At 44.3% G+C, this 18,219-nt stretch overlaps 1 pseudogene; it reads right to left on the bottom strand.

Annotated features, from left to right (window-relative positions):
* Window positions 1–10,056: 10,056 nt before the first annotated feature.
* On the bottom strand, window positions 10,057–11,377 carry LOC116466418 (SWI/SNF-related matrix-associated actin-dependent regulator of chromatin subfamily E member 1-like; annotated as a pseudogene).
* Between the last annotated feature and the right edge of the window lie 6,842 nt (window positions 11,378–18,219).

The raw sequence follows: 18,219 nt of genomic DNA, 5'->3' as shown, positions 1-18,219 counted from the left end.
ACCCATTGAAAACATATTTTCACTTCCTAAAATAGTAGCTATTTTAAACCTGAATCAAAGTGCAAATTAGTGTTCAATCATCTTAGTACATCTCTAGGAGCAAATGTAATTACACCATAAAGTAGCAAAGAGCTTTCGAAAGATGCGAGTGCAAAGAGCTAAAAGCAGAACTACCATTCAACCCAGCAATCGCATTACTAGGTATATACCCAGAGGAATATAAATCATTCTACCATAAAGACACAGGCACACAAATGTTCATTGCAGCACTATTCACAATAGCAAAGACAGGGAATCAACCTAAATGCCCATCAATGACAGATTGGATAAAGAAAATGTGGTACATATACACCACAGAATACTATGCAGCCATAAAAAAGAATGAGATCATGACTTTTGTGGGAACACGGATGGAGCTGGAGGCTATTATCCTTAGTAAACTAACAAAGGAACAGAAAACCAAATACTGCATGTTCTCACTTACAAGTGGGAGCTAAATGATAAGAACTTAGGAACACAAAGAAGAAAACACTGGGGTCTACTTGAAGCAGGAGGGTGAGAGGAGGGAGAGGAGCAGAAAAGGTAACTATTGGGAACTGGGCTTAATACCTGGGTGATGAAATAATATGTACAACATATTATTGACACACATTTACCTATGTAACAAACCTTCACATGTAACCCCAAACCTAAAATAAAAGTTAAAAAAAAACAGATGAGGGTAATAGTCTTTTTCAAGGCTAACCTACTATAGGATTGATGTAATAACTTTTAGTATTGAAAAGAGAATGCAAGGCAGAGGTTTGCCTCTGTTTTTACAATGTTAAATCTTTGTTTCTTTAGTAATTTTACATCTTTGGCATGACTAAAGAATTTTCGATTCAAATTAAACTCCTTCAACTTGGCTAGTCCCTCCTCTCCCCCTAATGACTTCCCCTGTGGGAATCTTTCTTTTCACTGCCACGGATTAAATTATCTGTGAAAGCCTTGAAGGCAATAAACGTCTGTACTGGAAATGAGATACAAAACTATCCAGAAAGAACGAAGCAACCTCAAAGCTTATGTGAGAAAATAATTGAATGCTTATGCATATTGGGAAAATGTCTGGTTTCAAACCGAGTTTTTTTTTTCACGAAAAGAATTATAATTGATGTTAAACTGAAACTTTATTTATTTATTTTTTGAGACAGAATCTTGCTTTGTTGCCAAGGCTGGAGTGCAGTGGTGTGATCACGGCTCTCTGCAGCCTCAAGTTTTCAGGCTCAAGTGATCCTCCCACCTTAGCCTCCCAAATAGCTGGGCCATCATGCCTGGCTAATTTTTTTTTTCTATTTTTTGTAGAGATCGAGTTTCCCTATGTTTCCCCGGCTAGTCTCACTCCTGGTCTCAAACAATCCTCCTGCCTCAGCCTCTCAAAGTGCTGGCATGAGCCACCACTGCACTCAGCTTGTTATTATTTTCCTTTGCCAAAGATGCAAAGTTTTTTATGTTTTAAATACCAAACATTTCCACAGAAAATGACTTGCTGCCAATATCTGGTGTGTCCAGGAATGCAAACTGATCTTGTACTTAAAGCACATCATCACATATCAGATTTTTTGAATACTGGTAATAAACATAGTTTAATCAAATGTCTAAACGTTTTAGAAAGGCAAACCACCTGTGATTTAACTAAGTTATAGTGTGGTAATGGAGTGATTCTTTTTCTTTACATGGGCTAAGAGCAAGAGAGCAATCTTTGGACAGAATGATCTTTCTCCACATGTGAAGCTAGTTGCAAGCATGCCTGCCCTTCAGAAAGCCCAGTGACACCAGTTCTCTGTTGGCAGTTGAGTAATTCAAGGTAGAATGCTGAATTAGAATTCAATCCTAATCCTGCTGCAAGTGCTGGTTTTACTGGGTCGTATCTTGGTAGTCAGAAAATGACCCCACAGCCCCACAGTTTTACAGATCCAATATCTGCCCCTCAAGTCACACACATGAAAGGCATCATGTCACTAGTGATATGCAAACATCAAATATGATGAGTACAAATAAAAAGGACCCACAGTATGCAGTGAAGTTCTTCACTACTGTTCTTTTATCAGTCCTTAATCTCTCCACCCTCAAAAATGAAATATCTTACAATAATTTTACATACTGACATGGGTGGGTGGAGTCATAAGTTGTGCCAAACTAAACTGATTTACACATGATGATAAGGAGGATCTAAAAGAGTGATGTACTGTCAGAACTGTACCATCTCAATTGTAGTTGGCCATTCAGTATATTAATCCAAAAACTGCGAGGAGCCTGAGACTGCATTTGGGGAAATCTGATTCAATGAACAAGAACTGAGCTCTAAATATTAGCGCTTATAAAATAGACCCTTGAAAATGTCCTTTCTTTATGCTTATTTGCATGGGAAATAACATCAGTTTTGTTCTGTGTGAGAAAACTTAGCTCGGGGTAAAATCACTTAGGTTATCGTGTCAGGTCTCCTAAAAGGTTAGATGACCCTTTAATTAAGAAACCTAGGCCGGGCGCTGTGGCTCACGCCTGTAATCCCAGCACTTTGGGAGGCCGAGGTGGGTGGATCACGAGGTCAGGAGATCAAGATCATCCTGGCTAACACGGTGAAACCCCATCTCTACTAAAAATACAAAAAATTAGCCGGGCATGGTGGTGGGTACCTGTAGTCCCAGCTACTCGGGAGGCTGAGGCAGGAGAATGGCGTGAACCCATCAGGCGGAGCTTGCAGTGAGTCAAGATCACGCCACTGCACTCCAGCCTGGGCGACAGAGCGAGATTCCGTTTCAAAAAAAAAAAAAAAAGAAACCTAAAAGTACTCTGCTTTTCTTATAACTGCTCAAGCTTCAGTCCTACCGAAAAGTGACTGGAAAGGTCATTCTATGAAATGACTCTTTAATATTTGATGAATGATTCAGTCTTACGGGCCTACACGGTTACATCAGTCACCAGCTAAGACTGCATATGTTCACGTGGGATGGCCATTAAAACTTTCAAGATGACAGGAGTTCAGTTCTTCTGTCTCATTTCCCAGGAAGAAAAATAAGGCATAAAGTCTTCAGCGTTAAAAGGAAAAGAAAAGGGTGTGCGCACAGACACATACACATAAACACACATGCACACACAAGCACATACGCAAATATGTACATGAGTCTTTCTAACCTAGAGATGCCACATAATTTAGTGGCAAAGAGCCATATTCTAAGTGGCAAAGTGAACAGGAGACTTTTTTTTTTTTTTTTTTTGAGACAGAGTCGCTCTCTGTAGCCCAGGCTGGATTGTGCCACCACACCCAGATTTTTGTATTTTTAGTAGAGATGGGGTTTCATCATGTTGGCCAAGCTGGTCTCGAATTCCTGACCTCGTGATCCACCCGTCTAGGCCTCCCAAAGTTCTGGGATTACAGGCTTGAGCCACCGCGCCCGACCTCAATTTATTTTTATAGAGATAGGGTTTTGCTATGTAGCCTAGGCTGGTCTCACAGTCTTCAAGCATCCCCCCTGCCTTAGCCTCCCAAAATGCTGGGATTACAGACATGAGCCACCATGTCAGCTGCAACACCAAATTATATTGGTAAGATTAATGTTGTTTATTAAATAATAAAAGGAAAATCTCTCTCTCTCTCTCTCTCTCTCTATATATATATATAGATATGTATAATTTTTTTTTTTTGAGACCGAGTCTCACCCTGTCGCCCAGGCTGGAGTGCAGTGGCGTGATCTCGGCTCACTGCAACCTTTGCCTCCCGGGTCCAAGCAATTCTCTGCCTCAGCCTCCCTAGTAGCTGGGATTACAGGTGCCCACCACCATGCCTGGCTAATTTTTTGTATTTTTAGTAGAGATGGGGTTTCACCATGTTGGCCAGACTGGTCTTGAACTCCTGATCTCGTGATCCACCAGCCTCCCAAAGTGCTGGGATTACAGGTGTGAGCCACGGCACCCAGTTGGAAACCTATACATTTTTAAAAGATGCCTAGAGAGGTGGGGAGCAGTGGCTCACACCTGTAATCCCAGTCCTTTGGGAGGCCGAGGTGGGCAGATCACTTGAGGTCAGGAGTTCAAGACCAGTCTGGCCAACATGGTAAAACCCCAACTCTACTGAAAATACAAAAACTAGCTGGGTGTGGTGGTGCGTGCCTATAATCCCAGCTACTTGGGAGACTGAGGCAGGAGAATAACTTGAACCTGGGAGGTGGAGGTTGCGGTGAGCCGAGATCATGCCACTGCACTCCAGCCTGGGCAATAGAGCAAGACTCTGTCTTAAAAAAAAATTTTTATTTTAAAAAAAGATGCCCAGAGAAAATATGCATGAAGCAGTGCATACTCATACTGTAATTAAGTATAATATCTTTTTTTTTTTTTAAATAGAGACAGGGTCTGCGTTTGTTGCCCAGGCTGTTCTCGAACTCCTAGGCTCAAGTGATCCTCTTGCCTTGGCCTTCCAAAATGCTGGGATTACAAGTGTGAGCCACTGCATACGGCCACTAAGTATAATTTTCTGAATATGACATTGAAGTTTCTGACATTAGACTCTTTTTGTTAACAGCTTCGCTGAAGACTTAGAAAATGAGATAAGCAGTATGATGATGGCAATTCTGTCCATTGCTCAGACAATTCTGTTCTCTACCGAAACGAAAAATATTCTTGGCCGGGCGCGGTGGCTCACGCCTATAAATCACAGCATTTTGGGAGTCCGAGGCGGGTGGATCACTTAAGGCCAGGAGTTCGAGACCAACATAGCGAACATGGTGAAACACTGTCTCTACTAAAAAAAATACAACAAAATTAGCTGTGCGTGCTGGTGGGCGCCTGTAATCCCAGCTAGTCAGGAGGCTGAGGCAGGAGAATCACTTGAACCCGGGCGGCAGATGTTGCAGTGAGCCGAGATCATGCCATTGCACTCCAGCCTCAGTGACAGAGGGAGACTCTGTCTCAAAAAGAAAAAAAGGATTCTCAAGGACAAGAAAAAACAATGAGGTTTAACCTCTAGTAAATAATTTTGTTAGGCTACTGATCCTGATAGCACCAGCCTCTCCCTTTGTTTCAGAGCTATCTCCAATTTCCCGATTACAGCCAGAGGGGAGGGCTAGACCTGGGCTAGAGCTAGGAGGAAAGAGCTAAAGTAAGGGCGCTAAGAGAAGACTGTGGCTGGTTGCAAAGGTGATTATGGGCTGTGATTAGCTGCATTCCAACACAAGGGTTGTTCCTTCTGCATCACCTGGGTAAATGACAGGTTGAGGCTGCAGTGAGCCATGATTGCATCACTGCATTCCAGCCTTGGTGACAGAGTGAGACCCTGTCTCAAACAACAACAACAACATTGTAATCAAATAAGATTTATCCCAATATCTGTCAGCCCAAGCTGGTGCGATCATAGCTCACTACAGCCTCAAACTCCTGTGCTCAAGAAATCCTCCTGCTTTAGCCTCCTGAGTAGCTGAGACTACAGGTGCATGCCAGCATGCCAGGCTAATTTTATAATGATTATTTTTAAAGGTAGGGCATAAACATTTATATACAATATACCAATCATGTAAAAATTAAAATGCATATATAATTATGTTAAAAAAAAGACTGGGTGCACCCTGAGGTTAAGCATTGAGAAGGTAAAACAGCACATATCTGGCCGGGTGTGGTGGCTCACGCCTGTAATCCCAGCATTTTGGGAGGCTGAGGCAGGTGGATCACAAGGTCAGGAGATCGAGACCATCCTAGTGAACATGGTGAAACCCCGTCTCTACTAAAAATACAAAAAATTAGCCGGGTGTGGTGGTGGGCGCCTGTAGTCCCAGCTACTCGGGAGGCTGAGGCAGGAGAATGGTGTGAACCTGGGAGGTGGAGCTTGCAGTGAGCTGACGTCGCACCACTGCACTCCAGCCTGGGTGACAGAGCTAGACTCCGTCTAAAACACAACAACAACAACAAAAAAACAGCACATACCTAGTATTCCTATCTGCAGTCTCCTCCTCAAAAAAGTTTAACCTGCATCTAATTATAAAAAACAAACAAGGCCAGGTGCAGTGGCTCATACCTGTAATCCCAGCACTTTGGGGGGCCAAGGTGGGCAGATCACGAGGTCAGGAGTTCGAGACCAGCCTGGCCAACATGGTGAAACCCTGTCTCTAATAAAAATACAAAAATTAGCCAGGTGTGGTGGCATGCGCCTGTAGTCCCAGCTACTTGGGAGGCTGAGGCAGAAGAATCACTTGAACTGGGAGGCAGAGGTTGCTGTGAGCCAAGATCGTACCACTGCACTCTAGCCTGTGCAACAGAGTGAGACTGTGTCTCAAAAAAAAAAAAAAAAAAAAAGGAAGTCTAGCTTGTGGGACATACTACAAAACAACTGGCCTGCAATCTTTAAATTGTCCGTGTCAGGAAAGAACTAAAGAGACTAGAGATTGTTCCAGATTAAAGAAGGGTAAAGGGACATGTAAACGAAATGCAATGGATTTTCTTCCATTGACTCTGGGATTTTTATTTTTTCAAGTTATAAAAGACATGACTAGAACAGAATTGGAGCCCAGGTGTGGCGGCTCACACCTACATTTCCCAGGCTGGGGTGGGAGGATCTCTTGCGGCCAGGGGTTCAACACCAGCAAACAAGGCCAGGTGCAGTGGCTGGGCAACATAACAAGACCCCATTTTTTCAAAAAAAATTTAAATTAAAAAAAATTGAAGAAAAAGTTTTTTAAAAGAGAACAATAATTGGGAAAATTTGAATGTGGACTTCATATTAGATGATAGGACTGTATCAATGTTAAATTTCTCAAGTGTGATCAGAGTATTGTGATTATGGGAAAGAATGCTATCTTCTTAGGAAATACATATTGAAAGCTTTAGGATTAAAGTGTCATGAGACCAACTCTCAAGAGTGTGTGTGTGTGTGGCTGTGTGTGTGTGCGCGCGTGCGTGCGCACGCCCGTGTGAGTGTCAGTCAGAGAGAAAGAGAGGGCTACACAGAGAAAAAATAAATGTGGTAATATATTAATAATTGGTGAATCTAGGTGAAGAGTATAAGCCGTTTATCCTAGTATTACAACTTTTCAAGTGATTTGAAATTTGAGAAAATAACCTTTTAACAGTAAATGCAAGATTAGAAGGAATTGAGGTATTAAGCATAGCTTTATTTTATTGTAAAATTAAGATACATTTTTACGCTTTTTGGCCAGGCACAATGACTCACACCTGTAATCACTTTGGGAGGCTGAGATGGCTGGATCACCGAGGTCAGCATTTTGAGACCAGTCTGCCAACATGGTGAAACCCTGTCTCTGCCTAAAAATAGAAAATCAGCTGGGCGTGGTGGCCCACACCTGCAGTCCCAGCTGCTTGGGAGGCTGAGGCAAGATAATCACTTGAACTGCACTTTTCTGTAGTTCTGTATTTTCAATATTTTAACATGCTGAGCCTGTTTTTATTATTGGCAAATAATTAAAGATAGAAAAAAGGCCGGGCGCGGTGGCACACGCCTGTAATCCCAGCACTTTGGGAGGCTGAGGTGGGTGGATCACCTGAGGTCAGGAGCTCGAGACCAGCCTGGCAAACATGGCAAAACCCCGTCTCTACCAGAAATACAAAAATTAGCTGGACATGGTGGTGGGTGCCTATTATCCCAACTACTCAAGAGGCTGAGGCATGAGGATGGCTTGAACCCTGGGGGTGGAGGTTGCAGTGAGCTGAGATTGCACCATTGCACTCCAGCCTAGATGAGAGTGAAACTCCATCTCAAAAAAAAAAAATAAAGAAAGAAAAAACGACAGATTCTTCTTTGTTAGGAACATCCATTTTAGTTTTGTGTACCTGATTCTTTTTTTTTTGAGACGGAGTCTCCGTCTGTCCCCCAGGCTGGAGTGCAGTGGCTCAATCTAGGCTCACTGCAAGTTCTGCCTCCTGGGTTCACACCATTCTCCTGCCTCAGCCACCCGAGTAGCTGGACTACAGGCGTCTGCCACCACGCTCGGCTAATTTTTTGTATTTTTCGTAGAGACGGGGTTTCACCGTGTTAGCCAGGATGGTCTCAATCTCCTGACCTCATGATCCGCCCACCTCGGCCTCCCAAAGTGCTGGGATTACAGGCGTGAGCCACCGCACCTGGCTGTACCTGATTCTGTAAATTCTTTAAATGGCTTTATTTAACTTTGTACATGGCAGAAATTTTGCCTTGAAATTAAAATGAGATGATTAGGAGATACCAGTCCGAACCACCATGTATGTTGGTTTTAAAAGACATGAGTTAACAACATGGATGATCCTTTAAAGCATTATGTTATTATATTAAATGTCTAAAAAAGGCAAATATATAAAGACAGAAAGTTTAGTGGTGCCTAGGGTAGGCAATGGGAATAACTGTAAATGGACATGAGGTTTCTTTTTAGGATAATGGAAATGTCCTAAAATTAGATTGGGATTATGGTACACAACTCTGTAAATATAGTAAAATTCATTGAATTGTATACTTAGAATTGATAGAGACAGGAGGCAGGGAAATTCTGGGAAGAAGAGGGCAGGTTCCTGGCAATGGCCCCACCCTCAAGCCGAAAAGCCTAATGCCATGGCCCAGAGTGAGAACTTACATTCCTGTTTTCCTGCTCAAATGTGGCCTTTTCCAAAAGCACCCATGGCTCACCCTGCCTGCCCATCCTATACCTATAAAAACCCCAGAACTCAGCCAGCAAAAAAGAGAAGCAGCTGGATGTCAGAGACTACAGTTGGACGTTGGAGAGAAGCAGTTCCTGACTTCAGAGGGAGAGTCTGATAGCATAGCTTCGGAGAGGAGTCAGGCCAGAAACGGCCAGACTCCAGGGGAAGATCACCTTCCCGCTCTGTCCTCTTTTCAGCTCCCCCTCCTGTGAGGGGTAGAATGCAGTGGTACCAAGTGAGTAGAGTCCAACCCTGCCCGCAATGAAGCAGCCAGCTAGTTCTAGCATCCGTGCACTCCAGTTCCTGCCAGTGAAAGGGTCAGGAAAATATCCTGCTTCAGAATGGGTGCATTTTATAGTATATAAGTATCTCGGATGTTAAAAGAAGGTATGTAGATTAAAAGACGTTAGCCAGCTGAAACATACAATCTCAATTCGAAGGGACTTAAAGGTATAAGGAGTCTATTGTAACTACTTGTGAAATATTCAATAGAATCTTATTGTTCTATCCTTAGATTTTCCCTATTTTTACCAAAAGAAGCATCATAAATTCAGACTGCCTGGAGGCATTTAGATGTAGAGGAACATCTGATTTATAGAATGATTCTCCAAAACATACTTTAATAAATTTAAAGTATACAAAATGACTAGAATCAAGCTATTAGAGGATCAGAGAAGACCCATTCCTTAATTATTAAGTGGCTCTGCAACTACAATTTAAAATTTTAATTCCTTCAGCAAATGACTATTGAATGTTTATTATGGCCAGTTTTAGTTGTTTTTTTTTTTAAAGACAGAGTCTCACTATTTTTCCCAGGCTGGTCTTCCGCTCTTGGGCTCAGGCAATCCTCCCATACTCAGCCTCCTGAGTAGCTGGGATTACCAGCCTCTGTAGCCAGCTCATATTATGGCCAGTTTTAGAGATAACTGCCAAGATATAATTGTTTATAGCTAATGATAGATATACATATTTTAAAATGCTATTTGGAGCCAGGTTTTACATGGTTAATTTCTCGAATTTTTTTTCTTTTTTTCTTTTTTTTTTGGATAGATCTTGCTCTGTCACCCAGGCTGGAGTACAATGGCATGATCTCGAGTAACTGCAACTTCCACTGCCTGGGTTCAAGCAATTCTCCTGCTTAGCCTCCTGAGTAGCTGGGACTACAGGCGTGCGCCACCATGCCCAGATAATTTTTGTACTTTTAGTAGAAACAGGGTTTCACCATGTTGGCCAGGATGGTCTCAAATTCATGACCTCAAGTGGTCCACCCACCTCGGCCTCCCAAACTGTTGGGTTTACAGGCGTGAGCCACTGCGCCTTGCCTACATGCTTAATTTATTTTTTTTTAAACCAAAAAACATTTTTTCATTTAAAAAAGTATTTAGAACACATAAAACAAGGCAACATTTATTCTTTTTTCTCATCTTCTGGTATGGGATCTGTTGGTGCTCCTCCACTGTTGTGCTGTTGCTCTCTGAGCCAGTGTTACTATCACTGGTTCCTTCCTCTGCCATACTGTCGACCCCCTCCTGCCACTCTTGTCCTCAGGAGTAGACGTGCCTTCTTCACCATTCTGTTGGCTCTCTATCATTTCTTCAAGCTGTGTCTCCTCTGTCTCCATTGGAATGTTGTCGTCATCTTTCTTCTCCTCGCCTTTGTTGGCTGCTTGTTATTCCTCAGGAAGGATGTTGCTCTGACTACACTCAGCTTCCTCTGCTGCCTCCTTCTGCCTTTCCTCCTGCCCTTTGCGGGACTGTTCCTCTGCCTGTGCAATCTCAGCTGCAGTTTTCTCCATGTTCACTTCTACTTTCAGACGGCACAATCTTTTAAGTTCATTGTTGAGTGAATCTGTGCTTTCCAGGAATTTCCTCTTCTTCTGGTGTCGTTCCTCTATTTGAAGAAGTTCAGCTTCTAGTTTTCGCTGATGAACCATTAAGGATTGGACCTGCCGTTTGAGGACCTGCATTCTAGCTGTTGTGACAACTGACCAAACATCTGCCACCACACTCCCACTAAGGACTTCACTGATGTGGAGGTGGTTTCTCTGGAAATGGGTGGTGGCTGTATGCTTCACTGAAAAGCCATCATCATAATCATCTGGATCTTCAGTAGGCTGAATGCTCATGTATGGTTCTCCTTTCTCCAAGCGAGACTGTCTCTGTCGACTTTCTCCCTCTAAAGCAGCTTCTGCACGACTTTTTGCATTTATGTAAGCAAGGTATACGGGGGAATTATGATAGGCCTTCATAGATTCATTGTACTCTATCTTTTCTGCTTTGCATTCATTTAAATATTCTTGTTTTTCATCAGTGAGATCTTGCCACATGCCACCAATAATCTAGCCAATCTCCCACAACTTTAGGTCAGGGTTGGAAGCCTTTACTTGGTCTCAGAACTTTCTGCTGTACCTCACGTAGGGCATCAGCAGCTTATTTGGTGGCTTTCAGGGTTTTGGAATCGTAATAGCAGAGGATGCCATGACCCGGCTGTTGGTGGCCGGGTTTCCTCCCAGCCTGTAGTTGCTGTCTGTGAGCTGACTGAATGGATTGTATCCCACAATCCATTATGTATCCTGCATTTGTGTTGCAGGAGCTGGAGTGGGAGGTGGGGCATAAGATGGTCTTTTTGACATTTTGGAAGATTAAGTTCTCGGTTCCTTAAGAATGAATCTAAGACACCATGGGCAGAAAAAGCGCCTGCAGCTCCGGCTTCACTTTCCTTTACATGCTTAATTTCTAAGCAGACCCTTTAAAAAAAAAAAAGGTAACACAAATGTAAATTTACTCTCAGTCCATGAATCCTGGTGATTAATGCAGTCTGAATTTGTGAGATCTTATTGTGTTTTTGAAGTGAAGCCAGCTGGGCTTCTGGGTCAGGTGGGGACTTTGAGAACTTTTCTGTCTAGCTAAAGGATTATAAACACAACAATCATTGTTCTGTGTCTAGCTAAAGGTTTGTAAATGCACCAATTAGCACTCTGTAAAAGCGCACCAATCAGCGCTCTGTGTCTAGCTAAAGGTTTGTAAATGCACCAATCAGCACTCTGTAAAAATGGACCAATCAGCACCCTGTAAAATTGACCAATCAGCACTCTGTAAAATGGACCAATGAGCAGGATGTGGGCGGGGCCAAATAAGGGAATAAAAGCTGTCCACCCTGGCCAGCTGTGGCAACCCACTCGGGTCCCCTTCCACACTGTAGAAGGTTTGTTTTTTCACTCTTAACAATAAATCTTGCTGCTGCTCACTCTTTGGGTCCGCGTTATCTTTATGAGCTGTAACGATAACTGCAAAGGTCTGCGGCTTTACTCCTGAAGTCAGTGAGACCACAAACCCACCGGGAGGAACAAACAACTCCAGGCGTGCCGTGTTTAAGAGCTGTAACACTCACTGCGAAGGTTTGTGGCTTCACTCCTGAAGTCAGTGAGACCATGAACCCACCAGAAGGAACAAACAACTCCGGACGCACCACCTTTAAGAGCTGTAACACTCACTGTGAAGGTCTGCAGCTTTACTCCTGAAGTCCGCAAGACCACAACTCACCAGAAGGAAGAAACTCGGGACACATCTGAAGGATCAAACTCCAAACACACCATCTATAAGAACTGTAACTCTCACCGCGAGGGTCCGCAGCTTCATTCTTGAAGTCAGTGAGACCAAGAACCCAGGAAGGAACCAATTCCGGACACATTTTCACATGTATTAATGAGGTTGTGCTCAGTAAATCTAAACAACTCTATAAGATATTAATTAAAAGGTATTTAATCAGAATTAGATTAATATTCAAATTCAAATTGTGGCAATCAATTCTAAAGCACAGTGGTAACAGGACACCTTTTTTTTTTCTTTTTTTTGAGACAAAGTCTCCCTCTGTCACCCAGGCTGAAGTACAGTGGTGCGATCTTGGCTTACTGCTCTGCCCACCTTGGCTTTCAAAGTTCTGGGATTACAGGTGTGAACCTTCACACCTGGCCTCCTGGAAAACATTTTTATTTTTATTTTATTTATTTATTTTTGAGACGGAGTCTTGCTCTTGTCATCCAGGCTGGAGTGCAGTGGCACAATTTCAGCTCCCTGCAACCTCCACCTCCCAGGTTCAAGTGATTCTCCTGCCTCAGGCTCCAAAGTATCTGGGATTGCAGGTACCTACCATCACGCCCAGCTAATTTTTGTATTTTTAGTAGAGATGGGTTTTCACCATGTTGGCCAAGCTGGTCTCTAACTCCTGACCTCTTGTTCTGCTCACCTCGGCCTCCCAAAGTGCTGGGATTACAGGCATGACCCACCATGCCGGCCCTGGAAAACATTTTTAAAGGCGCCTCAGTGATAGCCAACTCGGTACTCATCTTAGTGCCTTCCTTCCTTCCCTATTTCACTGCCCCTGCTGACATTCATGCCCACTGGCTCCATTTTTTCAAATACACTCTGCATGTGAGCTTTGTCTCTTATTTTGAGGAACTCGGGCGAAGATATATGGGATATTTGATATATGCAATATATAGTACTTGATAGTAAATTTTTGTTGCTTAAATGACAATGTTGTGCCAATAATATTTGCATTACTCACTTGGATCATTCAGGTAGCATGAATTTTATACAAAATATGTGCCTAATTTGATAGGAAATAAGTCCCTAATGCACATTTGATGGCAAAATCTTCATAGCATAGTTCTGATTACATCTGTCATTCAAACCACTCAACAGTATGTCAGGGTCATTGTCATTGAAAATCAGCTTAGGCCTCAGTGGAAGAAAATAGCAATGTTACGGGATCTCTAGGGTGTCAGTTTTCTTCCTGGAAACCTCTGTGGCTGGTGGCACTTTTGCCTGAGTTCTTGTCCTGCATCCAGGAAGAATGAGGTACGCAGACATGTGAAGGGTGAAGAAGATGAAGAGGAGTTTTATTTAGTGTTAGAACAGTTCAGAAGAGACCCACAGTGGATAACTCCTTTCTGTAGGCAAGTCCTCTCATTGAGTGTTCAGCTCTCAGCAGAGAGAAGGCCCTGGAGAGCGTGGCAGAGAGGAGGCCCTGGAAAGGGTTGCTCCTCTCCGCAGGCTACGCAGACGTCTCTGCAGGCCTCTGAAGCGCTCAGCAGAGAGGGTAGCTCCTTTTTACAGCTGTTCCTCCTGTTGTCTCTCCATCTTCTGCCCTCTGCCCTGCTCTGGTTGAGCCTGAGGCTTTTATGGACTTCAGAGGGGAAAAGTACCAGTCGATTGGTCCATGGGCAGCCATGGGCAGCCCAGAGGAGGCACCACAAGTCCCCGTTCCAATTCATGAACTGGTAGCCCAGTGTTCAGCCTTCAGGCCCTCACTGGCCTGTAGTTCGGCCTTACTGGGAACCAGCCCCCTTCTGCCCAGGAACCTGTCTGCCTCCTGCGGCCATCCATGGCAGGGTGCTGGCACAAAAGGGCACCTGCAGGCCACTACCCAGCCACTCTCACCTTCCCCTCCTGTGCTCCTCAGCACCCAAAATCCAGAGGGGGCCGAGGTGGCAGAGGGATGGCATGTCAGCACTGGCCCAAGCCTACGCATACCTGGCCTGGCTGTGACAGTGCCTGGGCTCGACCCCAATCCTGCTCTAAGATCAGAGCAGGCCCTGGGAGTGGGGAGATGCTAGGCAGTGGGAGTAGGCACCTCTGAATCTGCAAGGGCATGGGGGGGCCTTCCCAGGCTCCCCAATCCTGCAGGATACCTGGCACTGCAGCCCCAGTTTTCAGTGGGGTGGGGTGGGGCTCCTGCCTGTTGCATGGAGCTGGAGGCCCTGATCCACAGCCAAGACTTGGGAGGCTGTAGCTCCGCCCAGAAGGGCGGAGCTCCTGCCTACCCCCGGCTCCCAAGAGCACAGAGGTGCTGGAGTTGCTGCTGTAGCTTAGGCAGCTGCAGTTGTACCTGGGGAGGTCCCGCCCCAGTAACTTGTAAGGGGCAGAGTTCTCACTTGTCACTGGCTCCCAGCGCCTCCCACCGGCAACCAGCAGCGCCCCGTCCAAGCCTGGGGCAGGGGCTCTAGGTCCTCACTGGGCCTGGACCGGCATCTCGGGTAGGGGCGATATTGCTGAAAGCTCCTGCTGTGGTCCTGGCTCTTAGGGGTGGCCTGGATCTCCCCCTCGCCAGGTGGGCGACTTGGCCAGGCCCCATTGTGGCGGCCCCCAGGGTGGCGGGCTGGGGGTGGGGGGGTTGCGGTGGGGTGGAGGGGTGGAGGAATCGGCGGTAGAGGGGTGGGGGCTGTCTGCCTCCTCCCTGTACCCTCCTTGCAGTGGCCAGTGTGATGGCAGCGGCACACCAGATGGCCCACTGCTGCCATCAACAGTATAATAACAATATAGGGCTGGGTGTGGTGCCTCACATCTGTAATCCCAGCACTTTGGGAGGCCAAGACGGGCAGAACACTTGAGGCCAGGAGTTGGAGACCAGCCTGGCCAACATGGAGAAACCCCGTCTCAACCAAAAATACAAAAATTAGCTTGATGTGGTGGCATGCACCTGTAATCCCAGCTATTCAGGAGGCTGAGGCAGGAGAATCGCTTGAACCCGGGAGGTGGAGGTTGCAGTGAGCTGAGATCACACCACTGCACTCCAGCCTGGGCAACAAAGCGAGACTCTGTCTCAATAATAATAGTAATAGTAATAAACAATATAAGATGATGTTCGCCGGGCACCGTGGCTCATGCCTGTAATCCCAGCACTTTGGGAGGCCCAGGCGGGTGGATCACGAGGTCAGGAGATCGAGACCATCCTGGCTAACATGGTGAAACCCCATCTATACTAAAAGTACCAAAAAAATTAGCCGAGCGTGGTGGCGGGCGCCTGTAGTCCCAGCTACTCGGGAGGCTGAGGCAGGAGAATGGCATGAACCTGGGAGGTGGAGCTTGCAGTGAGCCGAGATTGCACCACTGCACTCCAGCCTGGGCGACAGAGCAAGACTCCGTCTCAAACAAAACAAACAAACAAACAAAAAGAAAGCTGTTCAGGCCAGGCATAGTGGCTCAAGCCTGTAATCCCAGCACTTTAGGAGGCCGAGGTGGGTGGGTCACCTGAGTCCAGGAGTTTGAGATGAGCCTAGCCAGGAGTTTGAGATCAGCCTGGCCATCATGGCGAAATGCTGTCTCTACAATTTTGCCGGGCTTGGTGGCTGGTGCCTGCAGTCCCAACTACTCAGGAGGTTGAGGTGGGAGGATCCACTGAGCCCGGAGGTCCAGGCTCCAGTGAGCCGTGATCGCACCACTGCACTCCAGCCTGGGCAACAGAACGAGACCCTGTCTGTATGAGATCCAGGTTCTGTATGCCTGGGCTTTCTTTTTGTTTGAAGAAGGCATGCCTGCCCCCAAAAATAAATAAATAGAAACCAGGCTTCTTACTCTTACAGAGACCTCTCCCAGCTCCTCTCCAACCAACTGGAGAGTTCTGTGTTAAACAGTATCCCCAGTGCAGCCTTTGAAGAATTCTGGACATTACTTCAGTGTCCCGAATGAAGTTCTTGCTCCACGATTGACACCCTTGTCCTGCCTTTAGTGTTTATTCTTCAATGACCCAATTATTCCAGATTTCTGCTGGTGATCTAAGTATAATACAATTTACTGAAATGTATTGTTAGAATCATTCTAGAATGACTTGTTATGAGAAATGTAGGCACAAGCTGAGTTTTCTGTTCCACATTAAAAATGAGCTACAATTTAGGTGAGTTCTTAGTAAATGTGTGCAGAGAGATCTCATTGAAACAGCAATCAATTCTTCATTAACTTTGCTATTAGAAGCAAGCAATAATAGAATTCTCCCAAAATAGTGGATAAACTGTAATATACTTTGAATTAAATTTGATGGATTTCTTCCCACTCAATGGGTTTGACTGCCTAAACTCCTTTGGTCTGAATTTTAAATGATTTCATATCCCCTGTGCACATATTGTGGTGTGGCCATGGGAGACCTGATTGGTGTTGGGTAAGAGGTTCAAGGTGGTCTGGGAATGGAAACAGCCCATGGGAAATTCACATGCAGATAATGAAGTGGTGGTTGTACCTGAAATAGCGATCAAAATGCAATTCAATCTGTGTAGAGACTTCGGTCTCTGCTCTTCTGGGGCCTTTCCTGCATAGGACAAGCAAGTTAATGCTTTTAAAACGATCCCCATGTTCCTTCTTGAGAATGGAATTTAAACTTACATTTTAAATCTTCTGTTCAGTGCTTTAAAGGTAAAGTTGATAATTTATTATAATTATTTAAAAATAAAACCCACTTTCTAGTCCTTCTCTTTATGGAATATTCTATCTGTCACCATGTAGACAATGGCCTGCTGTGGAATAAAATTGGTGAATGCTAAATATATGAGATAGAAACACAATTTTATTCTACTATGCATGCTCATTTGCTATCATCACATTTATCAGGGAACAAGTAGCCTCAAATAGTCCTTTAGTGTGTTGTTATTGTCCCTGTTTTCCGTTAAGTTTTGTGTATTTTCCTGGTCTTACTAGTAATATTACTATATTTAGTTATATTGCAAACACAATCTTCCTTTTGGTAGGCTTTGCTCTTCCTAAATGTCTACCATGAAAAATCAACCACCCAACCAATCAGCCAAACAAACAGCAAAAGCTCAATTACCAAAAAAAAAAAAACATTAAGACAACCAGGAAAACTCGATCGTTTACTCAGAATCAATTATCTTACTAAGAAGCCGTAATTGCAGTTTTTACATATGTACCAGGCACTAACCATATGCTCAGTCCCCAGCAGATGTATGCATCAATGAGGCCTTGCCATCATGGTTTCTAAACTATATTGCTGTCATTATTTCACATTAAAATCATTCTTATCTAATTTCCAAAGATCCATATTGTGCCTATATGTAATTGGTGGATTAATAGGTATTTACAATTGTCGTGGGACTTCTTAGTTCGGCTAAAAGCCAGGTTCTTGTCACATGGCCATGAGAAATTAGGCTCGCAGACACTTTGAAAGGTAAGAAAAATGCAATTTATTGGGTGAAAAGGAAAAAAAGGGAAATGGGGGCTCTCACTTGCTAGCTGGTTTCCTGCCTCACAGATTGAATCCCAGGTTCCACCCCAGAACAGGAGAGGCCAGGCTGGAATCCCAGACTCCTCTCCCATGCAAAGGGCGCAAACTTCCATGGCTCACTCTATTTTCCCAGTGTGCAGGCCAGTTGGAGTTTCTCCTGGGACCCCTTTATACTTGGCTGTCTCACAATGATTTGGAAGTCTCTGATTGCCTTTAACCTGAAGGAAATATATCTTTGGTGAAACATGAACGAAATTGTTCTCCTACTTCCCATTTGTCCCTTGTTTAGAATAAGGTTATGTAAATACACCTTTGAGCTGGGGATGAGGTTTGGGGAAGTTGCCTCAGTTTGTGCCCTCACTGATATGTAAAAAAACCAAGAAATGGCATTTTTGTCTCCTAAAGAACAGGAAATAGATATTTAATTAATGACACCAAAGTTGGACCAACCTTAAATGCTTGTAGTTTTTCTTTTTATTATATACATAAATACATATATACATACATATATACATTTAAAATTAATAGTGTAGGCCATGCGCAGTGGCTTACACCTGT

This window comes from Hylobates moloch, unplaced genomic scaffold (assembly GCF_009828535.3).
Source record: "Hylobates moloch isolate HMO894 unplaced genomic scaffold, HMol_V3 SCAFFOLD_4, whole genome shotgun sequence".
Lineage (NCBI taxonomy): Eukaryota > Metazoa > Chordata > Mammalia > Primates > Hylobatidae > Hylobates > Hylobates moloch.
This window is presented reverse-complemented; position numbering and strand designations above follow the sequence as displayed.